The sequence below is a fragment of the Polyodon spathula genome, chromosome 2 (genome assembly GCF_017654505.1).
Source record: "Polyodon spathula isolate WHYD16114869_AA chromosome 2, ASM1765450v1, whole genome shotgun sequence".
Classification (NCBI taxonomy): Eukaryota; Metazoa; Chordata; class Actinopteri; order Acipenseriformes; family Polyodontidae; genus Polyodon; species Polyodon spathula.
The window spans coordinates 61,278,557-61,293,672 of NC_054535.1; the positions used below are offsets into that span (position 1 = coordinate 61,278,557).

Here is a 15,116-nt window from a genome sequence, read left to right on the forward strand (position 1 = left end):
GGAGTAAAAGCCGCTGAGGGCATTGCTTGGACTTACCAAGCCTACAGCATTCTTCCTTCGAAGATTGGCTATCTCCTGTTGAAGGAGTATTGCCCTCGCTGGTTCGACGACACCCTTGAAGGGTGGCGGACCTATGCAGAATTGTACAGCGTATCCGTGACTCAGGACTCCTGGGTGCAGCCTTGCCATGGGTCATTGCCGTTGGTTAGTCTGGTTGTGGGGGGGTTTGGTGGCAGCCGGGGTACCTCAGGGGCGGTCTCCCTTGGGCTTGGGAGGAGGTGCATCTTTCTTAGGCCCCGGCCTCAAGCCAGCGAACCAGTTACTCTGGCCTGCGGTGGTCCCCTGCCGCTGGCCCTGCCTCTGCCTGCCTGCCTACTCTGGGGTGGAGGGTGGTGTTCAGACCCTTTTACCCCAGCAGGGTACGAATGCCACCTTGGGCGCTGACTGTAAGCCGGAAGGCACGGGAACTTTGAGGCGACCTCTGTGGCCTTGTGGGACCTCTCAAGGCTCACATCAATGGTTGCCCCAAAAGTCTGCCCCAGTGTAATGGGGGCATCCAGCAGCGCCACCTTCTCGGTGAGCTTGGCTTGCGTCAGCCACAAATGCCGGCGAGCAGCCACCATCACCGCCAGCAACCTCCCTGATGCCTGACCTAACTCCCCTATTAGGTCAGTCATTGCCTTAGCCACCGCCTGGAGCTCCCCTGTGTCTGCCTCTGTGGCTCTGTCCTGCAGCCTCTTCGCAAGCTGGTTTTGGTAATGCACCAGTATGGCCATGGCGTTCGCTGCTCACACGGACAGCGGTGCCGACGCGTATGCCTTCTTCAGCATTGCGTCCGCTGTCCTGCAAGGCTTTGATGGGCAGGTTAGGTCTTTATCCCTTCTTGGTGAAGGTGGAACATTGCACCAACACCATGATCTGAACAAAGAAGACTACGTGGTGACCTAATTCAAGCATTCAAAATTCTAAAAGGTATTGACAGTGTCGACCCAAGGGACTTTTTCAGCCTGAAAAAAGAAACAAGGACCAGGGGTCACAAATGGAGTTTAGAAAAAGGGGCATTCAGAACAGAAAATAGGAGACACTTTTTTACACAGAGAATTGTGAGGGTCTGGAATCAACTCCCCAGTAATGTTGTTGAAGCTGACACCCTGGGATCCTTCAAGAAGCTGCTTGATGAGATTTTGGGATCAATAAGCTACTAACAACCAAACGAGCAAGATGGGCCGAATGGCCTCCTCTCGTTTGTAAACTTTCTTATGTTCTTATGTTCTTATGTTCTTATGACCATATCCCTGATGGTAGGGAATGAGCCTAGGCCTGCTTCTTGGGATCCTGCAGTCAAAAGCACAGACTCTGCTGTTCTGGAGGCTGAGGGTGCAGACACTGGGTTGCCCCAGGAGGAGCACACCAAATCCAGGAAGTCCTGGCATAAGGGGAGGGCGGTCTGTGGGTGCCCTCTCTGCCCGGAACTCCTCCCTCTGTGACATGTGTGGCGAGTGCGGCAGGGTGCTCCTCACTGTGGCCTGCCCGATGGAGGTGGCTGGGTCCGATACGTCCGACCTGGACACCATGAAGGATAGCTCACCTGAGCTAGGAGGTCTAGGCAGAGGGGATGAGGAAGGAGACTGTGGGGTCTGGGGTTGCCCTGGGAAGGGGAGCGGTACCTGCGTGGTGACCTCCTGTCCCCTGGGGAAGGAAAGCGGTGCCTGCGCGGCGACTGTCTGTGCCCTGGTGAGCGTCCCCTTGAGTGGACCATCTCGCATCCGTTGAGAGGTGTATTCGCCTCTTTACCAGTGGTGGGGAAGGGGAGGGTGACCCAGTTGTGCAGGAGAGTTCCCTGGTCACTGTAGTGGGGAAGGGGGGGGGGGGGGGGGGGGTCCTGGATGACCTCTGTGGAGGCACTTGGACCACAGACCTCATTCTCCCATGGCTTGAGGAGAGAGACTCTGCTGAGGATAGGGCTGCTCTCCATCGCTTAGTTCTCCTCGAGAACTTCCGACATGGAGAGCTGTCCAGCTCACCTGACAGTGCCTTGGCCACGTGCTCTGGCCCTAGGCACCTGGAGCAGGATCAGTGCTCGTCCTGCCTGGGCAATTTTGCCGCACACCGGTCACACTGGTGAAAACCAGCGGAGGATCCAGTCGACTGGACCGTAATCAAAATCTCATTGCTATCATCGTTTTTAGTGGTAGTATTGACAAATACTGTAATAATAAAGAAAATCAAAGAATAAACATATTACTAATATTAATAATTTAGCTAATGCCTTTTATCCAAGGTGACTTCCTTAACTTACTCCAGCAGCTTATATTGTTCATTTTGGATTGTCCTTTTACTATAGAACAAAAGGCTTTTTGGACAAAAACAGGGTTGTTATAGCGAGGGTGTACTGTATTTAGTATTTGACTTGTATGCTTAATACACGACACTTGCACATTTTAATATATAATGTGTGCACATTTGTTATTTTCATTTTTGTTATTTTTCACCACATATAGGATTCAATATTTAAGAGGGTATAAGAAGTTTGGATCAGAATCCAATATTATCCCTTACAAAAAGGTAACATACTGCAAGTACACTTGTGCCAGAATTGTCTGGTTTTAGTCTGGTTTTAATGTTGGTACCATTATTCTATCCTATTTTGGCACACATATACTTGCAGTATACAACTTTGTATATTCTTTTTGTAAATAATGCAACATAGTTCTCAAATATTGGACATTTCTTAGATTGTATCTTAATTCTCTTTTCCCAGATTCTGACAAATACTTCTGCTCTGGATCAAAAGGCTATAGTGGTCTGCGGCTGCCTGCCTGTGTTGATAACTGCCAAAAAAACCAGTAAAAACGAACTAAAACACAAGTCTGGGAAAAACAAATGGAAATCTGGAACTTTGATGTTGAAACAGTGTGTGAACCCTGAGATACTGTACCTATTATTGAGTATAGTGTACTTTGTACAAATCACAGTCCATAGGTCAACCTGACATTTTTTTGGACAACCAAATGTCGACAATGGACTGCCCGAAGGGCAAGTACTATTACCAAAATTTTGCGAGCCCGAATAGTAATTCATCCCCTTTATTTTATGCTATGCATGTCCCGGTCTGAAACAAGGAAAATAGAATATGGTGCATGAGTACAGCAAGTGCACACCTTTCCGCTGTTGATGTTTAACGATTATATTTGTGTGAAACTGATAAATTATTTCAGCATGCATAGCAAATAAAAACAGTAGTAAACATGATGCTTTGTTCCAAGCAGACTGAATAGCTAATGAAATACATGTATATCAGTATTATTATGTGTGTGTATATCGCTTGCTTTTAACAACTGTCTATCTTTTAAAACAAATGTTTTGTAACTTTTGTCAGAAATCTGCAGTTTACGCTACAAGGACCGTTGTAAAAGAGGTAAACAAACACAGAAGGATTACTCAAACGTGGCATCTAAAAATAAAAATAAAAAAAGAAATCCTGTAAGGCGCAAAAATACATTCAAACATGAAGTTGCCTGCCATGGAAATCACGTGAATTGTTTGCATAACTAACAGAGTGTGAAAAAGCAGGAAGCAGAACAACCTATTTATTAATAAAATAACATTTTATTGAAAACTTAACAACTAAATGTGAATATTCATATAATAAAGTAGGGGTGCACAAGTGCATGGGGATGCAGTTTCTCATAGGTACAGCTATGCAGAAGTGAATCCCCTTACGTCACAAAGTGTGAGTGCGTTGTAAAGCCACGGCACTGAAAGGCTGCAGCATCTCACAGTGCCTACAAAAGGTACCACAAAATGTTCCTGTCAGGACAACTGAGGAAGTCAACATCTCTGCTCACTTTAACTAACAAAAACACTTATTCACTGCCAAACATGAACTACTTTAGATGTGCAATGGCTGCAGTATAGATTACTGACCTTAGGTTTAGGGTTTTAGTGTTGGGAGAGGATTAATCATTGTTTTAATGATAACCAATCAGAGTGCAGTGTTCTGACATGAACATATGATGGTACCTTTGTAACGACAGCTATTATCTCAAGGGGTGCAGTTTCTCATTCTACACCGATCAAAAAAAAAAAAAAAAAAAAATTTAATTTTAAGGGTTTTTTGTGTTTCACACTGTTCCGCAATTTGCCACAATCCTTGGACAACATTATTATTTCCACATTCATTGCAAACTACGTTTTTTTGCAAGCCCAGCCAGCACCTCCAACTAGGCCCCATGTGGGTAGCAGGTGGTTAGGTTGGGCTCAGCTGGGCTTACTGCTGGATTGTGCGTGGGGCCCCAGTTGGGCTCTGCGTGGGTTCCTCCACTAAAAACAATATCTGTTTTTTTTTTTGCTTCATGTGTATTTTTTGAACACTTTTGATACTTTTTTAATGGTTAGCTTAATATATCGCAATCATGCCCTCTTTGAAAATCATCGTTTTACATAACGTTTAGCTTGACTTACATTAAAGTGGTGTGTGTGTGTGTGTATATATATATATATAAAACGTTTAAAAGATCATAGTAATATATAGCCAGCATTCCCAAGTGGGCCCCATCAGGGCTACCTTCTGGGCCCCAACTGTGCTGCCCAAATAGGTCCCAGTTAATTTTGGCCACAGGCTCCATGGGGCCCCAAACAGGGCTTACGGTTGGGTCCTGCATTGATCCCATGAGGGCTGTATGTGGGTTTCCTCATTAAAAACCCAGGCGACAGCGAGTGAACGCGACAGCGAGTGGGAGAAGTACAGACGTGGAAAAGTACAGAGCAGTTTAGAAGCAGTAAGGAGAAATTGCATCTTGAATTGCTTGAATCAGAAAACAGAGGACGCAGCAGCTCAAAGTCAAACAGCCTTGTGTGTTTTTCTGATAACAAACAAGCTGAAACTCGGAGCATCTGATTCAATTTCAGCGCCATTCAGAGACACAGGCGAGGGGAGGAGCCAACAGCACAGCAGAACAACGCAGTTAAACGAGGCAGTCTTCCCAGCGACAGCGAGTGGAAGCGACAGCGAGTGGGAGAAGTACAGGAGTGGAAAAGTACAGAGCAGTTTAGAAGCAGTTTGAAAGCAGGTTGACAGCTGCAGAAGAAACTAAACTTCAAAAAATAAAACCCTCAATATGGTCTTCCAGCCAGTAATCTGTGACACCTGCTTGATGTGGGAAATCCGAGAAAACCCAGCGGAGCTAAACCAAGTGTGCATAAAGTGCCGCGCGATCCAGGATTTGCAAAAACTAGTAAGTATGCTAGAAATGGAGCTGGAAGAAGTGAGACAGCAACAGGATCTTGAGGAACTGGCACACCCACAATTCATGGAAGTCTGCATCACCCCTAACAGACTGAAAGCCACCAGGGAGAAAGAAGGTCAGAACAGCTGGGTTCAGGTAGGCAGAAGCAGGGAAAAAAAGAAACTTCGTCAAACACAACCACCAGAAATCAAAACAACCAACACATTTGAGTCACTTCAGAATTTTGATGAGCAGAAACAACAACAAGAGAACGAAAGGAACAACATCCAGGACCCTATTGACAGTGGTGACCAGACAGCAAAAAGAAGGGAGTTCATGATTGTTGGGGACTCCATATTGAGAAACACAGCAAGTTCAGTTCGCAGTTTGGACCCCCTTACTACAACAGTGTGCTGCCTTCCGGGAGCCTCGGTCAAGCACATCACTGAGAACGTGGACAGGCTCCTAGAACGAACAGGAGACGACCCGGTAGTAGTCGTCCACATCGGTACAAACAACATTGGAAGAGACAGACCAAAATCCCTGCAAAACAAATTCAGAGAGCTAGGAAGAAAATTAAAAGAGAAAACCAAAACTTTGGTATTTTCTGACCATATGGTCAGCTGGAAATAATTAATCTAAACACATGGCTGAAGACATGATGCACACGGGAAGGCTTCACCTATCTTGATCATTGGACCACATTCTACAACGAGGACTATCTGTATAGACGGGACGGACTGCACTTGAATAAAAAGGGAACCAATATACTTGGAGAAAAGATCCTCGAGCAGGTTCAGAAGCATTTAAACTAGAAAGGAAGGAGGGAGAAATCAACAAAAAAACAGAAGGGAGACCGCATCAAAACAAGAACAACAACTCAGGTAAGACAACCATTAAATGTATTTATCTAAATGCTAGAAGTATCAGAAACAAAATTCTAGAACTTGAAGCTACTGCACTAACAGGTAACTATGATGTGATAGGTGTTACTGAAACTTGGTTGTCTGAGAGTGATGGGGACGAATATAATATTTGTGGGTATACACTGTATAGGATAGACAGGCAGGACAGAAGAGGAGCGCTATACATAAGAAACAGTCTTGAAGCCCAGGTGTTAAACCTGGACAAAGTAAATAAAGCCGAATCAATATGGGTCAGAATAACGGACAAAAATTCAAAGGGCATAATAATAGGAGCATGCTATAGACCGCCAGATTCAGACGGTGAGCAAAATAATCTGTTATACAATGACATTAGAAATGCGTGTAGCAAAGGAGAAGCCATACTAATGGGGGATTTCAACTTCCCCCATATAAAATGGGAAAACCCGGTGGGGAGCACGAAGGATGAAATAGAAATGGTGGAAATGACAAATGACTGCTTCCTAACACAATTTGTCAAGACACCGACTAGTGGGGAGGCATGCCTTGATTTAGTCTTTTCAAATAACAAAGACAGAATAACTAAAACAGAGGTCAGAGAACCACTAGCAAACTCAGACCACAACATGGTCTCATTTGAAGTGTTTTTTAAAACCCCAAAAGTAATGACTAAAGCTAAGGTTTACAATTTTAGAAAAGCAAACTATGAAGGTATGAAACAGAGACTAACAGAAGTAGATTGGAGTAAAATAGAGAAAACACCCACAGAAGAAGGATGGCTGTTCTTCAAAAATGTAGTACTAGAGGCGCAAAACAATTACATCCCTAAAGTAGACAAATCTAAATGTAAAACTAAATTGCCAAAATGGTTAATAGATCAATTTAAAAAAAGTCAGCGAAAAAAGGCACTTTACAGAGCATTAAAAATGGACCAAAAAGAAAGTACGCAGAAAGAGTACACGGAACTGCAAACGCAAGTCAAAAAGGAAGTTAGAAAGGCCAAGAGAGAAATAGAAATGAACATTGCTAAGGGAGCTAAAACCAATTCCAAAATGTTTTTCCAATATTACAACAGCAAGAGAACATTCAAAGAGGAGATTAAATGTTTAAGAGATACAAATGGCAAAATCGTAGAGGAAGAAAAAAAAATAGCAAATATATTAAATGATTACTTTTCACAAGTTTTTACAAAGGAAGATACTGACAACATGCCCCACATGTCATCCAGTTCCTATCCAGTTTTAAATAACTTTAGCATAACTGAGGCAGAAGTGTTAAAGTGACTAGGAGCTCTTAAAATAAACAAATCCCCTGGGCCGGATGAGATCCTCCAAGTAGTACTCAAAGAAATGAAAGAAGTAATTTACAAACCGCTAACCAAGATCATGCAGCAGTCTCTTGACACAGGGGTGGTACCGACAGACTGGAAAATTGCAAACGTAATACCGATCCACAAAAAGGGAAACAAAACTGAACCAGGTAACTACAGACCAGTAAGCCTGACTTCTATTATATGCAAACTTATGGAAACTATAATAAGATTCAAAATGGAAACTTACCTATATGGTAACAGGGTCCTGGGAGACAGTCAACATGGTTTTAGGAAAGGGAGATCGTGTCTAACTAACTTGCTTGATTTTTTTGAGGATGCAACATCGATAATGGATAATTGCAAAGCATATGACATGGTTTATTTAGATTTCCAGAAAGCTTTTGACAAAGCCCCGCACAAAAGATTAATTCTCAAACTGAACGCAGTAGGAATTCAAGGAAACGCATGTACATGGATTAGGGAGTGGTTAACATGTAGAAAACAGAAAGTACTGATTAGAGGAAAAACCTCAGAATGGAGTGTGGTAACCAGTGGTGTACCATAGGGATCATAAGAAAGTTTACAAACGAGAGGAGGCCATTTGGCCCATCTTGCTCGTTTGGTTGTTAGTAGCTTATTGATCCCAGAATCTCATCAAGCAGCTTCTTGAAGGATCCCAGGGTGTCAGCTTCAACAACATTACTGGGGAGTTGATTCCAGATCCTCACCATTCTGTGTTAAAAAGTGCCTCCTATTTTCTGTTCTGAATGCTCCTTTCTCAAATCTCCATTTGTGACCCCTGGTCCTTGTTTCTTTTTTCAGGTCGAAAAAGTCCCTCGGGTCGACACTGTCAATACCTTTAGAATTCTGAATGCTTGAATTAGGTTGCCGCGTAATCTTCTTTGTTCAAGACTAAATAGATTCAGTTCTTGTAGCCTGTCTGTATATGATATGCCTTTTAAACCCAGAGCAATTCTGGTTGCTCTTCTTTGCACTCTTTCTTTTTGTAGCGAGGTGACCAGAACTGAACACAATATTCAAGATGAGGTTTTACTAATGCATTGTACAGTTTTAACATTAATTCCCTTGATTTAAATTCAACACTTTTCACAATGTATCTGAGCATCTTGTTGGCCTTTTTTATAGCTTCCCCACATTGTCTAGATGAAGACATTTCTGAGTCAGCAGAAACTCCTAGGTCTTTTTCATCAATTCCTTCTCCAATATCAGTATATCCCATATGATATTTATAATGCACATTTTTATTTCCTGCGTGCAGTACCTTACACTTTTCTCTATTAAATGTCATTTGCAATGTGTCTGCCCAGTTCTGAATCTTGTCTAGATCATTTTGAATGACCTTTGCTGCCGCAACAGTGTTTGCCACTCGTCCTATTTTTGTGTCGTCTGCGAATTTTGCTTACTATACCTGAATCTAAATCATTAATGTAGATTAGGAATAGCAGAGGACCTAATACTGATCCCTGTGGTACTCCACTGGTTACCTCACTCCATTGAGGTTTCTCCTCTAATCAGTACTTTCTGTTTTCTACATGTTAACCACTCCCTAATCCACGTACATGTGTTTCCTTGAATCCCTACTGTGTTCAGTTTGAGAATTAATCTCTTATGCGGGACTTTGTCAAAAGCTTCCTGGAAATCTAAATAAACCATATCATATGCTTTGCAGTTATCCATTATCATTGTTGCATCCTCAAAAAAATCAAGCAGGTTAGTTAGACACGAGCTCCCGTTCCTAAAACCATGTTGACTGTATCCCAGGACACTGTTACCATATAGGTAATTTTCCATTTTGGATCTTATTATAGTTTCCATAAGTTTTTGCATATAATAGAAGTCAGGCTTATTGATCTGTAGTTACCTGGTTCAGTTTTGTTTCCCTTTTTGGGATCTGTATTATGTTTGCAATTTTCCAGTCTGTCGGTAAAACCCCTGTGTCAAGAGACTGTTGCATGATCTTGGTTAGCAGTTTGTAAATAACTTCTTTCCTTTCATTGAGTACTATTGGGAGGATCTCATCTGGCCCAGGGGATTTGTTTATTTTAAGAGCTCCTAGTCCCTTTAACACTTCTGCCTCGGTTATGCTTGTGGGGAATGTTGTCCATATCCTCCTTTGTAAAAACTTGTGAAAAGTAATCATTTAATATTTGCTATTTTTTCCTTCATCTATGATTTTGCCATTTGTATATCTTAGACAATTAACCTCCTCTTTCAATGTTCTCTTGCTGTTGTAATATTGGAAAAACATTTTGGAATTGGTTTTAGCCCCCTAAGCAATGTTCATTTCTATTTCTCTGTGGCAAAGCGTAAGCCTTGCACAATGAAATATGTAGTTTATTGTATGTTTGTGTTGATTGTTAATACTGATTTAATTGTTTATCTGTTGTGGCGCTCCGCTGGGGACGATTACCCGTCTGCGTGGAGCAGCAGCTGAAAGCAATCAGCTGTTCCAGCAGGCGGATGGGAGTGTCAACGGAGCGTCAGTCTAAAACCAAGGCAATCGCCGTGATCGGGGCTGCTGCAAGGCCTGCCGTTTTCACGGCACCTTTTGATTTATAGTTTGTGGTATTGTGTTTTATTTTGCACTTTTTGTACAGTTTGCTGTATTAGTCCTCTGTGCATTACCATCGCTGGTAACGTCACATGACCGCCTTTATTTTACTATCGTTTTCTGTTTTTGTTAATAAATCCTGCGCGCCTGTGCCGGCGTTTCAACACCACTTCTGTCTCTCTGTATGCTTGAACAGCAGCTACCCACACGTGTGACCCGAGGAAGACCCTGTCACATTCTCTCTTGGCCTTTCTTCCTTTTTGACTTGCGTTTGCAGTTCTGTGTAATCTTTCTGTGTACTTTGTTTTTGGTCCCTTTTTAACGCTCTGTAAAGTGCCTTTTTTCGCTGAGTATTTTTTAATTAACTGATCTATTAAACCATTTTGGCAATTTAGTTTTACATTTAGATTTGTCTACTTTAGGGATGTAATTCTTTTGCACCTTTAATACTACATTTCTGAAGAACAGCCATCCTTTTTCTGTGGATGCTTACTCTATTTTACGCCAATCTACTTCTGTTAGTCTTTGTTTCATACCTTCATAGTTTGCTTTTCTAAAATTGTAAACCTTAGCTTTAGCCTTTACTTTTGGGGTTTTAAAAAACACTTCAAATGAGACCATGTTGTGGTCTGAGTTTGCTTGTGGTTCTCTGACCTCTGTTTTAGTTATTCTGTCTTCGTTATTTGAAAAGACTAAATCAAGAAATGCCTCCCCTCTAGTCGGTGCCTTGACAAATTGTCTTAGGAAGTAGTCATTTGTCATTTCCACCATTTCAATTTCATCCGTCATGCTCCCCACCGGATTTTCCCATTTTATATGGGGAAAGTTGAAATCCCCCATTAGTATGGCTTCTCCTTTGCTACACACATTTCTAATGTCATTGTATAACAGATTATTTTGCTCGCCATCTGAATCTGGCGGTCTATAGCATGCCCCTATTATTATGCCCTTTGAATTCTTGTCCGTTATTCTGACCCATATTGATTCGGCTTTATTTTCTTTGTCCAGGTTTAACACCTGGTCTTCAAGACTGTTTCTTATGTATGGCGCTACCCCTCCACCTCTTCTGTCCTGCCTGTATTTCCTATAGTCTATACCCACAAATATTATATTCGTCCCCATCACTCTCAGACAACCAAGTTTCTGTAACACCTATCACATCATAGTTACATGTTAGTGCAGTAGCTTCAAGTTCTAAAAGTTTCTGATACTTCTAGCATTTAGATAAATACATTTAATGGTTGTCTTACCTGAGTTGCTGTCCTTGTTTTGATGCGGTGTTATGTTTACAATAACATGCCAGCCCTTAACATTTATTTACCAGTGTGCCTAACGGCCTGTGTATGTAGCTAACTTGTACTGTGTACAGTAAGAAGGTATTTAATGTTTACAACACCCTATATTTTGTTTGTATTGTATGTTTATGCACAGTTTACATTTGTGTGTGTGTGTGTGTGTGTGTGTGTGTGTGTGTGTGTGTGTGTGTGTGTATATATATATATATATATATATATATATATATATATATATATATATATATATATATAATACTAGTACACACACACACACACTATATTTATTATTATTAAAAATTCGTCGGTTTTCCGTGAAACGTGATAGTGGCGAAAAGAAAAATTTTGGTTATTGATTTGTTTACAAAAATTATCGATGTAATTTCTTGAAGAAGAATATATTAAAAATCTCAAACACACTGATTCTGTTCTGTTCAGAACTGGTCACCAAAACTGTCCCAACTGCTAATTGCAAATTACAAACCCAGTAAATAGGTCCCTATGCAGAAGCACACTGACAAGCAAAAAAAATAAAAATAAAAAAACACACCATCAAGTTTCTTCTATGTACTGTAAAGTGCCACTAAGACTGGTGCTTATTAATTTATTATTAATTTTAAAAAAGCTTGCAGACAGCGCTCTCTTTTCATGCTGTGAAAATTATGTGAAATGTAAGAATCAGATTCTGTGACTTTTTAATTGAATTCCATCTCTGTCAACCACTTATCTGTCACAGGTAACACCAGTGTGGGACCCCAAAACACCAGTCACCACCAGTGTCAAGTTAAGGCAGGTCCTAATACATTTTTGCAAAATATTGTTTTTGTATAATCTTGTAGTATATTGGTGACAATTTGATTAAAGCAAATCTTCATATAATAATAGCAATAACAACACAAATTGGATGTACATAAATGCTAATTTTACAATTTGTTTTTTCTTTTTTTTCCCCCCCCCCCTCCCCCCCCCACCCCCCCCCCCCCCCCTCCACACCCCCCCCCCCCCCCCCCCCCCCCCCCCCCCGCCTCCCCCCCCACATCCCCCCCCCATCCCCCCCCCCCCCCCCCCCCCCCCCCCCCCCCCCCCTCCCCCCCCCCCTCCCCTTCTCCCACACCCCCCCACCCCCCACCCTCCCCTTCTCCTTGAAACACCGCTCTACTTGGGGCATTATAGTGGAGAAGACTTAACAATATTTCCATATCTTCATCATCAAAATCACAATTCTTATGCTGTCTGTTGGACAAAGGGCAGCATCCAAAGTATTAACCGCTTAATATTTTGCCAATGTTATGTAAGGGTCTATAACAAACAGGGTATCTTTTTAAAATTGTGTATTTCTTCTCTTTACTTTCTTGTACTTTGTAGATATACTGTATGTTTTCATAAGGCTGAAGGAAAATGGTATGGTAATATACAATACAACAGATATGATTATAAAATATGGGTAAAATTGTTGTTTTTTATGTTGGATGCTTTGACAGAACAAGAGACTATTTAGCCATGTGTAAGTATGTAAAATGATTGTTTTTATGAGACCATTGAGGTAATATTTAAACTACTAATGGAAATTTGCCCATTCATAGTAATATTTGTCTCAGAGTAACTTAAATATATTGTTCTTTATCAAACATTTTAACGTTAACCTAAATATATAACAATGTACTATGAGACAAGAATATATAGAATATGAATTTGGCATTTCAGTGTTTCATTGCAGGCTCAAAAACTACATACATACATACATACATACATACATAAATATGTAGCCAGTTGGAACCAGGGTTTCTGGTGAGGAACCCCACATACAGCCCGTAAACACCCCACATGAGGCCCATGCAGGACCTACCTTTAGCTCAGCTTGGGCCCACACGGATCCCCTAGCCAGAATTAACTGGGGCCCACGTAGAGCCCGTGGCCAAAATTAACTGGGGCCCATGTGGGCAGCCCAGTTGGTGCCCAGGAGGTAGCCCACATGGGGCCAGCTCGGACATGTTGGCTGGGTAGACGCTACCGATACTATATATGCAAGTTTTCGATGCTGCTTTCCCTTTCTGATAGCAAAATTTAATCTTAATTCATACAACCATCTTGAAGCAGAAAAAACAGGCTTGCTGTTGATAACACTTTTGCCTCTGTTTGTCTAATATGCCGAGGTTTCATTTTATAATCTGGTTATTTGTTTTACAGGTGACAACTATGTTTGGCAAAATAAAAGTGCATTTTACATTAGCTATAAAAATATATCTGTTTTATTTATTCCTGAAAACCACCTCCAGGCTGGGCGACGCTGACTACAGAGCAGGCATAATGATTAGAAGTCCCTTCCTCCTGAATTAGAGTTCCTATGTAGTAGTATGTAAATCAAATTAAACTTTACTTAAAGCGCCTTCAATGGCTTGCTATCCCAAGGCGCTTTTAACAAAAAGAAAAGAACATTTTAAAACAACAGCACGTGATATCGCACTGAGTAGTGGGGAGGTCGTCACAGCTTGAAACATTTCCAAAGGGTAGCCCTGTAAAAAAAAGTTTCCCTACCTAAATCATTAAGGAGGTAATGCTGACAGCATACAAACTGAACGACTGGCAACCAATAAATATATTCCGTTATTAATACAGTACACAGCGGTGACTGGCTATACAGAGAATTTCCTTCATCCTCAGCGGACGTTTAATATTTATTCAATGATTTGACTAGTAAAGTGGGCAAGTACAACCTCAGCATACGCCGCACATTTAATTCCCCCAACTGTTTTTAAATTTCCAGAACGCTCTTTGAGGGAAAAAAAACTGAAGTTTGTGGTCTTTGTAAGTAATCACTGCTTTAAACAACACCGTAGCGACTGGCGTCTACTTAATCCCCCCCCCAAATAAATAAATAAATATCTGGTTTTATATACATATAATTACGCTTCTTAACATATGAAAAAAGAAAGCCACACACATTTGTTTGTTTGTTTACTGGCGATACATTACTAAAACACTGATGCGGGTTTTAAGCTTCCCTCCGAGGTGAACGTGTGCACTTCAAAAGCGTTATTGAATTACTAAAGGTTCTTACCTTTCTAGAAGCTCAACAAGACGGACACATTGTTGAACAATGTGTGTTTTGTTAAACCCAAAACAGTGCTGCAAAATTCAGGCAAGTAAGTCCTCCTCTTTCCCTTCGAAGCAAGGCGTGGATAAGGGAGGAAAAATAACTTAACTGCATTTGGACCAGCTTTCCAGGCAACATCAACACCGGTTAGTTAGAAGCTTTCAGTGGTAAACGTCATACTGTCGGTTTAGGGTAAGTGAATTGAGACATGTTTTTTTTTTTTTTTCTCTGCAGCAGAAATAAGTAAAATGTTTTTGTAAGGGAGCCGAGCCAAGCTTGGATTCGAGAGTCTGCTCTTAGTCAAAGTCACACAGTTTCTCCTGTTCCTTACTGAAAAGAAGCCTCCTGGCAATAGAGAAATGTACAGGGAATGAGATCAGCAGTCGGAAACGTAGATCTGACGCTGATGCTTCTCACAATGGAATGAGTAAACAGCCCTCCCCCCGAGTTTCGTGCTGTATCCTGACAACCTTTGGAGGAAAGTGGGAGGCAAAAGTATCTTTCAGAATAGCAGCTTGCAATTGCATTTCTGTAAAACAAAACAAACAAACAAAAATTGGCAGGAATTGAGCTAATTTGAGGGATTGAGAGGTTTTGTCGGAATACATTGAAGTGAGCATGATCTCCAAGATAAAATTCAAGAAGAAGAAGAAGAAGAACAACAACTGCTGGCAGTTTTATGGCTTCCAAGCTCAGTACCAGTTGGAAATTTTGGCAAGTTGTAGCATTGCAGC

At 41.5% G+C, this 15,116-nt stretch overlaps 1 protein-coding gene across 6 annotated transcripts in view; it reads right to left on the reverse strand.

Moving 5' to 3' along the window:
- Nucleotides 1-14,755, reverse strand: part of fbxo10 (F-box protein 10) — a 129,144-nt gene extending 114,389 nt beyond the window's left edge. For 5 of the 6 annotated variants that reach the window (XM_041226226.1, XM_041226254.1, XM_041226244.1 and 2 more), the window contains exon 1: nucleotides 14,347-14,755. The gene's annotated coding sequence lies outside the window, so the exon portion shown is untranslated. The remainder of the gene's footprint in view (nucleotides 1-14,346) is intronic. The other variant, XM_041226235.1, reaches the window with a different exon arrangement.
- Between the last annotated feature and the right edge of the window lie 361 nt (nucleotides 14,756-15,116).